The sequence below is a fragment of the Chiloscyllium plagiosum genome, chromosome 39 (genome assembly GCF_004010195.1).
Source record: "Chiloscyllium plagiosum isolate BGI_BamShark_2017 chromosome 39, ASM401019v2, whole genome shotgun sequence".
Lineage (NCBI taxonomy): Eukaryota > Metazoa > Chordata > Chondrichthyes > Orectolobiformes > Hemiscylliidae > Chiloscyllium > Chiloscyllium plagiosum.
Window position 1 is genome coordinate 24,398,433 of NC_057748.1, and position 12,361 is coordinate 24,410,793.

General features: G+C 42.8%; 1 non-coding gene across 1 annotated transcript; it reads right to left on the reverse strand.

Moving 5' to 3' along the window:
- Nucleotides 1-1,137: 1,137 nt before the first annotated feature.
- On the reverse strand, nt 1,138-1,219 carry trnas-gcu. Its single transcript has one exon. It is a non-coding gene; the product is annotated as a tRNA-Ser (tRNA).
- Between the last annotated feature and the right edge of the window lie 11,142 nt (nt 1,220-12,361).

Consider the following 12,361-nt stretch of genomic DNA (forward strand, 5'->3'; position numbering starts at 1 on the left):
CATTAGGTGTAATCAGGTTGAGATTGGCAGATCTTCAAACAGCAAAGACATCAAGTGTTACGGTTCGGCAGGACAGGAAAAAACGGGCGTTAGCCCATTTGGCACCAAGAAGGAGGTGAAAAAGTACAAACTGCAGAGTAAAGGGAAAGAATGGGCCAGGAACACTGGGACGGGAGAGGTTTAATGGTTCCTTTCTTTGCTGTAACTGGACACTGGTGTTGAAGTCTGAAATGGGACAATATCAGCCAAATGGGTGAAATCTTACTTTCTGCTTGTTTTCTCCAGAGGCCTGTGTCACTCTTGAGGAAGTGTGTCTGCGTGCTTCAGTCTGTGGGTAAAAGTGGGATTCACTGCTGCTTCATTCAGCCACCCGGGTATTAGAACGAATTGTCTGTTAATGACATGCGTTTAAATACTCTTGCAATCATTTCATGTTTATGCTGCATTAATCTGCGGTTATTGATCCACAGTTTAGATTCACTCCCTGCAATTAACTTGCTGACTTCTCCAGTTTTTCATTGCTCAATGTGATGCATCAAGTGTGTGTATAACGAGAGGGAGCTTGTTTCCCACATCTTGTGTTTATATGTGTCTTTTGTTCAGCCTTCACCAATGGCTAGAACAAGGGGAAAGGATGAGACCAATGTGTAAGTCTGTCCATGCCCATGCAAGGCACCCACATCGGTAATTCTCTACTGTGCATTTACAACAGTTACCGGTACTCCTACACCCAGTCCCTGCCCCTTTTGAAATATCTCCATTGCTTTGTGCTGTGTCTCCCTGCTCATTTCACCAAGGTGAATCACTTCTACCCAACCTGCTACAGATTTCATCTGGCAAAACACTTATTAAGAATCCCAGGCGTAAACGTGCACTTTGCATCTCTGGTTATTTGGTTTTCCTGGATCTCTTTCAGACAATAAAAGTTCACGGCAACCTGACTTGGATAGGAAAATGGCGTTCCTTTTAATTATTCCAATTCAATCTACATTTCAATGCAGTTTAGGCAACAGGTTCAAATTATTCTTTGAGACTTTATAATAGCGTTGATGCATATAAACACACTATTGGAGTTTCAATTTCAATAAGACAGCTGTATCATCCAAAGATACCAATGTTGAAAATCATCGGTAACAGCGACGAGAGTGGGATTCGAACCCACGTGTGCAGAGCACAATAGATTAGCAGTCCATCGCCTTAACCTCTCGGCCACCTCGCCAGATGGGCGAACATCCCTCTGATCTTATGAATAAGTGAATTGCGTAAATTATGTACACCATAGATATTTCTCCTTGGTATTGGTGAAATGATAAATAGCACAGTATGGTTCCAAGAGTATCGTCTGACCTCTGGGTATGGGGCAAGCGCACTCCCACTGTGACACTCGGCTCACAGTGATCAGAGCAAAAATGAAGAAATGGCTATGCAACAAGATCTGTTGAATTCTGTGAAGATTTGAAGTCAATGGAGTGGAGAGTCGGTGACAGCAGGAGATGTAAAGTTGTGTGTGAGGAATTATTTTCCAAACTGGAAGAGAGTGACTAGTGCTCAATGTCATTATTCGGAACATCTTTCTTCTGCTCAGATATTTTAGACACGCCTTTGCGTACAGGACTTCCCAAACAGCAGACTGCGGTGGAAGAATTCAGAGTAGCTTACACTTTGGAGTTTGATGCCAGAGACACAATGGAGATCTGTAATTGAGTCTGTCCAAGATGACGATTTTAACATTTTTATTGATGAAAAACAAAATAAAAGGCTCATGGGTCAGGGAATGCAAATGTTGAATTTGCACCTTTCAACAAACTATCCATCTTTGCAATGAGTAGCTCACCACATTCCTCAAACTGGTCCGAACCACTGGTGAAGATGGTCGCACAATGCCAGTTACCACCTATGAAATCAGAGAAACTCGGTTCCTTACCGTTAAGGTACAGCCAGGAATGTGGAGGTAAGCATTAATGTGTCGCTTCAGTGCTGTAGGTGACCAGTGCAAGGTATCTCTGTGCCAGTATCGTGGGGTGTGCTCTGCCGAAGTTTTAAGTTTGAGCCTCACATGGAACAGCTTCGACTTGTCGTCATGTTAAGAGGTACGGATAGAAGGCGATATTGAGAAAAGTCAAGTTTATGGAAAAGTACCAGTTTTTGTGGATTGAGAAACGATCTTTTCTGGATAATGGCACCTTGATCAACAAACATACCACAAATATTTAAACGTGAAGAGACATGTGTGGATAGAGAGCCCAATGTGATTTTTTAGCAGATGGATGACGTTTCCCATGTGCACTGCGTTAAATTCCGGGAAAATCGATGTTGAACTGGTTTTATGTTATGCAGTTTGTTGCAAACTCGCAATTGTCATTGTAATAATAATAAAAAATAGACTGATCGCATAGGACCGTCGGAATATTGTTTTCAACTTTAGTCTGAGCATCTTTCAGCTTAATTGGTGTGCTGCAGAGAAGTACAGAGGGTTAGAAATACAAAAAAGACAGGGTCTAGTTGGTGGTGGAGGTAAGAAAGCGTGAAATACACCTAATATCATATGAATGTCATCACATCTTTAAAGTAGGTGTTGCATCTCCAAGTGACGATTCAATTGCTTCTCATTAGAATGCAACTTCTGCCTGCTGTTACTTTAGGACATCAGCCCCATTTAGAATGTTTCACCTTGAATTATACGCTACACCTTTCAAATGCATGAACTTTTTATACTCAGTCTTATTCAGCTGAACGTGTTCATGAAATGCCTTTGTGTCTGAAAACAACCAAATTCGAAATTATACCACACCCACATGTTTCCTTTCTTTCAATGGTAAATTCCTTCCTTGTCCGTTTGTTCATGCGTCTTTTAAAACACTACGAAATCAGAAATCTACGTTTTATTTCTGGAACGTCATTCAGGATTTCAGTAACTTTATTAAGTGGAAGAAACTCTCATCCAATCTTTTCTTAATCATTCACTAATAGTTTTGAAGCTCTAACTAAAGTTGTTGATTGACTCGAACGAGGAAATTTTCCCGTTTTAGTCACTTCAAACCACACATTTTGCGTAAATCTCTTTTGTTTACTTTTAAACATGAGTGTTTCTGGTCCAGCATTGCCACATCTCGTGAATAAACTCCTTCATTCTGTCTATCATGCCGATGAAACCATTTCTATCCTTTCTGATGTCTTTATGTCTCGGAAAACCCCGCCCCTGGGGTTTCCAATATCTTGATATTCAGTAAGCAGTGTCTGTGCCTTTTCTAACCTCTTCACATGTCTTTGGTGGAGAATGAGGACAAGGATTACACACAATGCTCCCACTGCAGGTGACCTAAAGATTTCACAGTTACTTGATGAACTCTTTGCCTTTTAAATATAATTTCTCTAAATCTTCATGACCTGAGTGAGTCTCAGCTATTCTTATTGGTAACTGAAGTTCAAATACATCACAGTCGGGATCTAGTCATTCCAGTGCATACTGATTCTGGACAGTAAATATCATTATTAAATGCCACCGTGGATCTGCAATCAACACTTTCCACGTAGTAATTATCGTAGCTATTGTATCGTATGTCCGTGTTCTTGCTCACTTTGTTCATCAATCCATGCGTTCCTGCATTGAGTTCTACTGAATTATTCATTTGTGAATGGAGACATTTCCTTCTCGTCTTAATCGAAACTCCATGGAGCCTTGAATAATTGTACTTATATGCTTCCAAAGGACAGTCCTGCTATTACTGCGATGAATCAGTGAACTTTCTCCATGTATTCTCGAAGGCAAGGATTTCCTTCGACAGTTTAGGAGATCATTACAGCACTGAAGCCCATGCGCGCGTTCATTAAAACTAAAGCAGTTGCAGCAAGTGTTTCAGACTAAGATTTTGCAATCTGCTTGCATTGCTTTTCCTAAAAGTTACATTCCAAATTGTGGTATGTTTGTGAATGATAGCATTATCGGAATCTTGAGCAATGACATTTAAATTTTGCCAGAACACTATCATTCCCTTTTCTCTCTTTCCCTTATGGTTCTCCATTTAATATCATGTATTTTTTCAGTTTATCTTACTGTTACAACAATTCAAACAATCTCGCTCCTGATTACCAATCTGAGAAAATACCATAGTTTTGTTAATTTATATACCGTGCAGCTGTAGGGTACGGTGACCAAGTGGAAAGGCATTGGTCATGTGAACCAAGCTGCAGTCGCGGGCTAGTGCAATCTGGCCATTCGATCGCAGTCATCTTCAAAACATTTAACATAATCTTGAGCCAAATCATATTCGTAGAAAATAAGAAACAAAAAAGTGAAAGAACCGCCGATATTGTAAATCAAACAAAAACAGAGGTTGCTGAAAAAGTTCAGAAAGTCTGGCAGCATCTGTGGAGGGACGAACCCAGTGGATCTGAAACGTTAACTGTAATTCATCTCCACAAATGCTGCCAGCTCTGCTGAGGTTTTACAGCAATTTCTGTTTATGTTTGAGATTGGCAGATGTTGCAGCATCTTATAAGAACAGTGCTTTCTGGAGGCAAACAGTCAGCACGGACTTGGTAGTGTGAAATGAAACCGCAATAATGAATGAATCGAAACTGTGATGCTGGAAAAGCACAGCCGGTCAGGCAGAATCGGAGGAGCAGGATAATGGACGTTTCAGACGTAAGCCCTTCATCAGGAATGATGCTTGTGAGTCGGCGTGAGGCACACTGTTGAAGCCAGGCGCCAACTCGCAGACAACTCTTCCTACTGCCCCCGATCACAGCCTCACCTCCCATTATCTCCCAGATAATCACAATCTCATCACCTCTGGGGAATCTCCCATCCACAGTCTTCAAACTCATTTTACATGAACACCACAATCCGCATTTCAACCTCGTTCCTTAGTTCTGTTGTCTCAGACTGCGCCTGTCCGACCTGACTCATCTCTTCCTATCTCAACACCTTCCTGTCTCCCCAGTTCATGAAATCCCCACCTACGTTCGTGACACCACCTATGCACATCATCTCCCCCAAGACGTTTGTTTCCCTGGCTCACAATGCACCATCTTATCCTTGGACGTCCAGTCCCTGTACACATCCATCTGCCATGACGAAAGTCTCCATGCCCTCTGTTTCTTCATCTCACCCCATCCAACTAGTACGCTTCCACCGGCACCCTGCTCCACCTGGCTGAACGAGTCCTCAACCTCAGCAACTTCTCCTTCCAATCCTCCGACTTCCTGCAAAACAAAGGGGTAGTCATGGGCACACGCATGTGACATAGCTATGCCTGCTTCTTTGTCAGATATGTGGAATTGCCCGTCTTTCGCAGTTACACTGGCACCTCTTTCCAACTGTTCCTCCACTACTTTGATGAATGCATTGGCACCACTGAATGCTCCCACGAGGAAATTGTACAGTTCCCCAACGTTACCAAAACTTTTCAGCCCGACCTCAAATTGACCTGGATCATCTTGGCAAATTCCCTCCCCTTCCCGGGCCTGTCCATCAACATCTCAAGGGAATGATTAATTACAGATATATACGGTAAGCCCACCGACTCCCACAGCTAACAATACTACACCTCCTCCCACCCCTCTTCGTGTAAAAACGCCATCCCTTATTCCTATTTCCTCCACCTCTACCAAATCTTTTCCCAGGATGACCAACTCCACCTCAGAAATTCCCAGTTGGTCTACTTCTTCCATAATCGCAAATTCCATTCCCACGTGGCTGACGATCCCCTCCATTGCATCTCCTCCACTACACACACCACCTTCCTTGAATCCCACCCCTCTCAAAACAAGGACAGAACTCCATGGTCCTCCGCCTTTACCCACCAACCTCCGTATAAAACACATCATACTCCACCACTTCTGCCATCTCCAAACAGACACCACCATCAGATATATATATTTCCCTCCCAACCCCTATTATGATTCTGAAAAGGCCATTCCCTCTCAGAACCCCCCATCTTCATACTGTCCCCAATAAGCCCGCACACCACTATTGGCATCTTTCCATGCCATTGGAGGAAGGGTAAAACCAGCACCCACAACACTCCACTCATCTCCGTCCAATACCACACCTATACCGCTTCCAATGTCATCTACTGCATCCGTTGCACCCAGTGCGGTTGCCTCTATGTCAGGGGGACATGACGCCTTCTTGCAGATCATTTAAGAGAACATCTCTGGGACACCCGCACCCACCAACTTCACCATCCCGTGACTGTGCACTTCAACTCCCCCTCCCAATCCATCAAAGATTTACAGATCCTGGGCCTCCTTCACTGCCAAACCATAACCACCCAATACCTGGAGGAGGAACGGCGTACATTCCGCCTTGGGACTCTGCCAAGCACGGGATAAGTCTGGATTTGAACAGTGTCTCCTTTCTCTTCCCCCAAGTCCCAAGCCTCAAACTTGGCACCGCTACCTGGGCCTATTCTATCACTGCTCCTTCTAACCTATCATCTTCTCCCTCACCTTCATCCAACTGTCGCTTACCAGGTAACTCCCCACAACCCCACACCCCTAACATTTATCTGTCAGCCCCGAATCACATGCCTTATTGCTGGTGAAGGGCTTATGCTTGAAACATGGACTCTCTTGCTCTTCGGAAGCTGACTGACCTGCTGCGCTTTTCCAGCACCACACTCCTGACTCTGATCTCCAGCATCTGCAGTCTTAACTTTCTCCTAGGAATAATCAATGACGTTGGAGTGAAGATGCTCCTGGATTGCAGTGATCACAGTGTGAGTGAGTTTTGCGTTTATTTTAGGTGAGGGCAGGTTGGATCTGAGACGAGCGCTTAACACCTAAACAACGGGACTGGTATCAGATAACGAAGTTAGGGCGGGTTGAAGTGAAGTGGAAAATTCTGGCAGGGGTGGGTCAATACAACTGCAATATGTCACCCAGACTGTAAAAGACATACGGAATGAGCACATCAATTTCAGTGCAGGCAAATGACAGGTAAAGTGGAACGGAGAAAATACAATACACTGAGATGGAGTGGAATTATTTATGAGAAAGAGTTCAATATTAAAGCTATTTTACACACAGACTGCCCACACATTGGAAAAAAGGAATTTCCAGCAGTGTAACGTCGATATTTGCCTGCGACATCACAATTCCGAGAGACACTGACATATTATCTTCTGTAGCAGCGTGACCAAGGAAAAGCATGATTGGCCCATCAATCAGAAATCAATAATTCAAAGCACTCCTCTGCACCGTACAACGTATTTGCTGCTCCTGTAGTCAGATCCCATTCGTTTAACAGTGTATCTTTTTCTCCTTCCTGCCTCACGTAAACACTTGAAACCTGATCTAATCACCAGTGTTTCCACTTTAACCCATCTTTTGTAACTCCTGAGCTGACACAGGTACAAGTGACCAATTGGCCTTCACGAGCGCTCTCACTCTGGGATGATCTGAATGATAAAGTGTAATGTGTCTGATCCGCAGGACACACTGCAGAATTTCCCCACGCGGGATGGTTCTGTTTATCCCATCCCAGCGGACTGAGGTGCCTCCATTGATAGAGCTTCCTCCATTGTTAGAGTATCACACAGTAACAGTGAATATCTTTTGACGTCATCCTCGAAGGTGCATGCTCCAAAAAGATGACTGCTGGAAACTGCCGTGATCAGTCCTAACAGAGAGGCACAGCGGGAGCCTGCTGGGCACATAAACCAGAAATTAATCGATAAAAAGATTCTTCTTTGCAGAAGAATCCGATTCAAACCATCATCTTAACACCTCCTGGGGAGAAAATGGATGTGAGAGGGCGGACAGTCTCAATTAGTTCCAGCATTTACAATATTGGTCCGTGTGACAACAAAAGCAAAAACCTGGAACTGTTTATCTTGCTTCTGAAAAACAGGTCAGTAAATTTTGAAGAGCTTAGATATTTCTTCTTGGTATTCATGAAATGATCAAGAGCAGAGTATGGTTCCCTGAGTATGGTCTGACTTCTGGGTTATGGACTGTGATATTCTGCTCACATGATGTGAACACATACAAAGAAATGGCTCAGTGACAAGATCTGCTGAATCGGATTCCTTGAAGAACAGAAGCTGATGGAATGAAAAGAGCCATAAGAGCGGGAATGTAGCAAGTTATTTTCCAGACCCGAGGAGAGTGCACAGTGCTGTTTCCAGGAGTCAATATCTGTATAAGTTGACCGAGTCAGTGTTGGGTGTTATTGTACTGCATCTTTTATATAACAGTGCAAAAGCACGGATCATTTGTGTAGAGGGGACAACTTCAAAATCCTCAACGAGGCAATATACACAAACGAGGTAAACAACAAAAGAATCACACAAATTAGTATTAAGACATGGGGTAGACGTCCATGCTCAAATTTCGTTCAAAATCGCTCTCCAACTAATTCCTAAGACTGAGATTCGAACATTGAATTGTTTTTGTCAATACAAAATGATCTGATCTCACAACTTCAGCATTTCATATGCCCCCTTGTGTGTCTGACAATAGTAATTGATCCCTCACTGTGTTACTTCCGCACGCGTAGAGAAGAAATAAATATAAGGACAAAAGTCATGTATTTGACTGGGATTTTATCCGATTCTGTTGTAGCCAATTGATTCAGCTGTAATTGAAATTGCTTCCACCTTTCCTCTGTCGGTAATAAGATTGCATAGCTTAGTGGTGAATTTTCATGCATTGAATTGGACTCGGCATCCTATCTCAGATTGAAATTTAATGGGATATAAAGACATGATAAATGACACGAGCAGCGTTTATTGGAATATAAAGACATTGGGAATTACATGGCCAATGGTTCACTTGATACCATGTCGTTAGAAACGATGGAAACTGGGTGATAAAGCCACAAGAAAAGAATAGAGGAGTTTTAATGGAATGTGGCATAGATAAAGAATAATGCGGGAGAAATCAGGAAGGATTTAGTTGTGTCCGAAGAGAGGTCACCCAGCTGATGTGAAGTTGTTTAGAATAAATTCAAGGGACAGTCCCTCGTTTAGGTGAGTGGAAACTAGAGGATTGAGCTTCAAACCCAGCTGGGCACGATAAAGATGTTTGGAGTAGGCATTCTTTATTCTGAGAGTTCTTGAATTCGGAGATGAATTTTCATAAATAATACAATTTAGCAGCTGATTCCAGAATATTTGAAAAGCGTGTGCTGGCACAGAAGGAGTGAATTAAACAGCGACAGGGATTCTGGACTGCCTAGACGGGGATGCAAAAGGGAAATATTCTCGAATTGGTTAACATTCATAGGAAAGAAATTGCAAAACACATGCAACTGAAAATATTGAATATAAGAAGAGCTGGTGGAGTTGAAATGTACAGCCGCTCATTCCACATGAAATATTACATAATGTAAATGCACTGAGCTAATCGGTTTAGCTCTACATTGAATGGAAGTCTGTTAGCTCAGTCCACTGACTAACTGGTTTAAGAGAATAATTAGACCAGCAGCGTGGGATCAATTCTCTCACTGTCTCATGTTTCCACAAGGATCATCATCTCCCCCACTCACCTGATCTGTAAATTGTGGTGCATCTAGGGAGCAAGATTTGGCCTGTCGATGTAAAACATCATTATCATTGCCATCTGTTGTCTTGAATTCTTGGTCATAATCGACCGAAAGGGGAGTGAGTCAATTTAATACTCTTCTATCACTGTTTGAAAAATCCTGCGTCAAGACTCAACCTGATTCCAGTTTGACCCCCTGTTCCTCCCAACAGCAAAACTACTTGTCCAGATACTTTACAACGTTTACTGACAACATTCAAACTCTACAAAGAGATAAATCTAATAATTTCGATTGGTTTAATGAGCTGTGCAGCTCTCGGGAAGTGGAATGATATGAAACGAGTCAACAGGCATTCCCAGGATGCAATCGAGTGCTGGGTCAGCGATTTGAGGAAGGTCATCAAGCTGAAACTTAACCTCCGTTTCTTTTTCCACAGATGGATATTCAACTGGGGAATATTTGCAGATTTCCATTTAATAATTGGCATGTTTCCGAAAGACAAAACTTTTCCCCACGTCAGAAACTGAAGTTTTCAAATAAATGCTACTTTAGTCAATATTGTTTTCAACAGCGTTTCTGTCTAATACTTCAATAATCCCTGGTCAATGTCAGTAACAACATCTTTAGATAAGCATTGAACTTACAACCTTGGCATTTTATGCACCTTTAAGTACTAGGTGCTGACCAATTGCGCGACTGGAGCCGCAGACAGCGAAACTGTCACGTGATCTACACATACCTTGGAAACTTTAACTCCACTGCTCTGTTGCTGCTGTGATGATTAGATTCCCTACATATGGAAACAGGCCCTTCGGACCAACAGGTCCACACCAACCTTCCGAAGAGTGACCCAACCAGAACCATTTCCCCTCTGACAAATGCACTATGGGCAGTTTAGAATGGCCAACATCCCTGACCTGCACAATCTTTGGACTGTGGGAGGAAAATAAAACACCCGGAGGAAACCCACGCAGTCGCGGTGAGAATGTGCAAACTCTACACAGACAGTCCACCAAGGCTGGAATCGAACTTGGGACTCTGTTGAGGCAGCAGTGCTAATCACTGAAACATAACACTGTGGGAGTTTTTGGTGGTGATGTGCTGCCGCAATAATACCTCAGTCACTCACCCTGCCTCATTTCCCTGAAACGTCTGGTTCTGTAATTAAAGCGAATGCAGACAAGGTGAAACTGACATGAACTTGTGATTATTGAAGCATCAGGTTCACGAAAATGATACAAAAGCGAGACAAAAATGTGAAAAATAGACTACATTAAAAAATGGATTTCCGTTGGTTCCTGCGTTGTTTACAGACAATGTTAGATTGTCGCTGTCGCAGGTCTTTTCCTTCAATCAGCTTCAATCTGCACAGAATTCTAATCAATGAAACCACACCACCTTCCTTCTGAAAGTTCAGACAGGTCACATGAAACTTATTGCATTCATCAATAATCTTCACCATTCCTACATTCAAGAAAACGATGCACAGTTTCCATGAGTATTGAAGATGTAAGAATGGAATGCAAGAATAAATTCAATCACAGTTGAAATTGGAAAGTAGGAAGAATCCACAGAAAGACTCAACATGTCAGAAATTCATGCGACCAGAACTGCAGACCAGAAGAGTGGAAATCTGTCCCTGAATCCCAATATCCACACGTTTGCTTGTTCCATGTACCCAGTTGGAAACCTTTGTGAAGATAGCTTGCAGTCTGACAGAGCGTCTGAGAGAATCCTTCACTATCTGATCTAAAGTTGTAATTGGAGCTGTCTATTCTGGCTGTGAGAGCGGTGGTGTAAAGGGGAGGACTTTGATATTCCGTAGTGTCGATTCACATTGCCCTCATCAAATTATTGTTGAAAGCCCTCTGTAAGAAACAGCACAGAAAGAGTGGAACAGGAGGAGCCTATTCCAAACACCTGTCCTTCCCGCCGTTTGATATCATCATGGCTGAACAAACACGTCAGTGTCTTTCACCAGCTCATCCACAACAACCTGTCACACAACGGGATAAATACATTTAAGCAATCAAAAACTTCTGTGCAACTTTGGGAGGGAAATGTGTTTACAGACAGTGGGTTTCTGAACGAAATTTGGAGGTTTTGCGGGTGAGCACCTGATTCTGGTCTGATCATGATTCACACGATATGATTCCGTAAAAACTTATAACCAAAAAGGTAAGGAATTGCCTCTGGTCAGTAGCAGTGACATGAACTCCAGACGATAGGGAGTGGCGGTGAATCAGCACAACAATCAATGATTCAGCTGAAAATTGAAGTAAACACCAATTCTGGTGCGGTTCAAACCCACAAACATTGAACAGCAAAGTTCCGTAAGTTGTAGAAATCTAACACGCTTTTTTTTTGCGCCACAGAGCTGCACTCGCCACAATTTTACTGCACCCAAAGTTGCGATTGTCGTGGATAAAATGTCAACAATCACATTGATGCGGGGAGTTTTTCAATGAGTAGATCTTTTATTTGCAAACAATAACCGTGACATTTAGAAAGCAGATTCTTGAATGCCGCCGAACGTCAGGGTCCATGGCATAGAGTCGTAGTATCATTGAGATGTACAGCATGGAAACAGACCCTTCTGTCAATCCAACCTAGTCGCACCTGCCAGCACCTGGCCCATATCCCTCCATACCCTTCCTATTCATATACCCATCCAAATGCCTCTTAAATGATGCAATTGTATCAGCCTCCACCACATGCTCTTGCAGCTCATTCCATACACGTACCACTCTCTGCGTGAAAAAGTTATCCCTTAGGTCTCTTTTATATCTTTACGCTCTCACCCTAAACCTACGCCTTCTAGTTCTGGACTCCCCGATTCCATGGAAAAGACTTTGTCTATTTATCTTATCC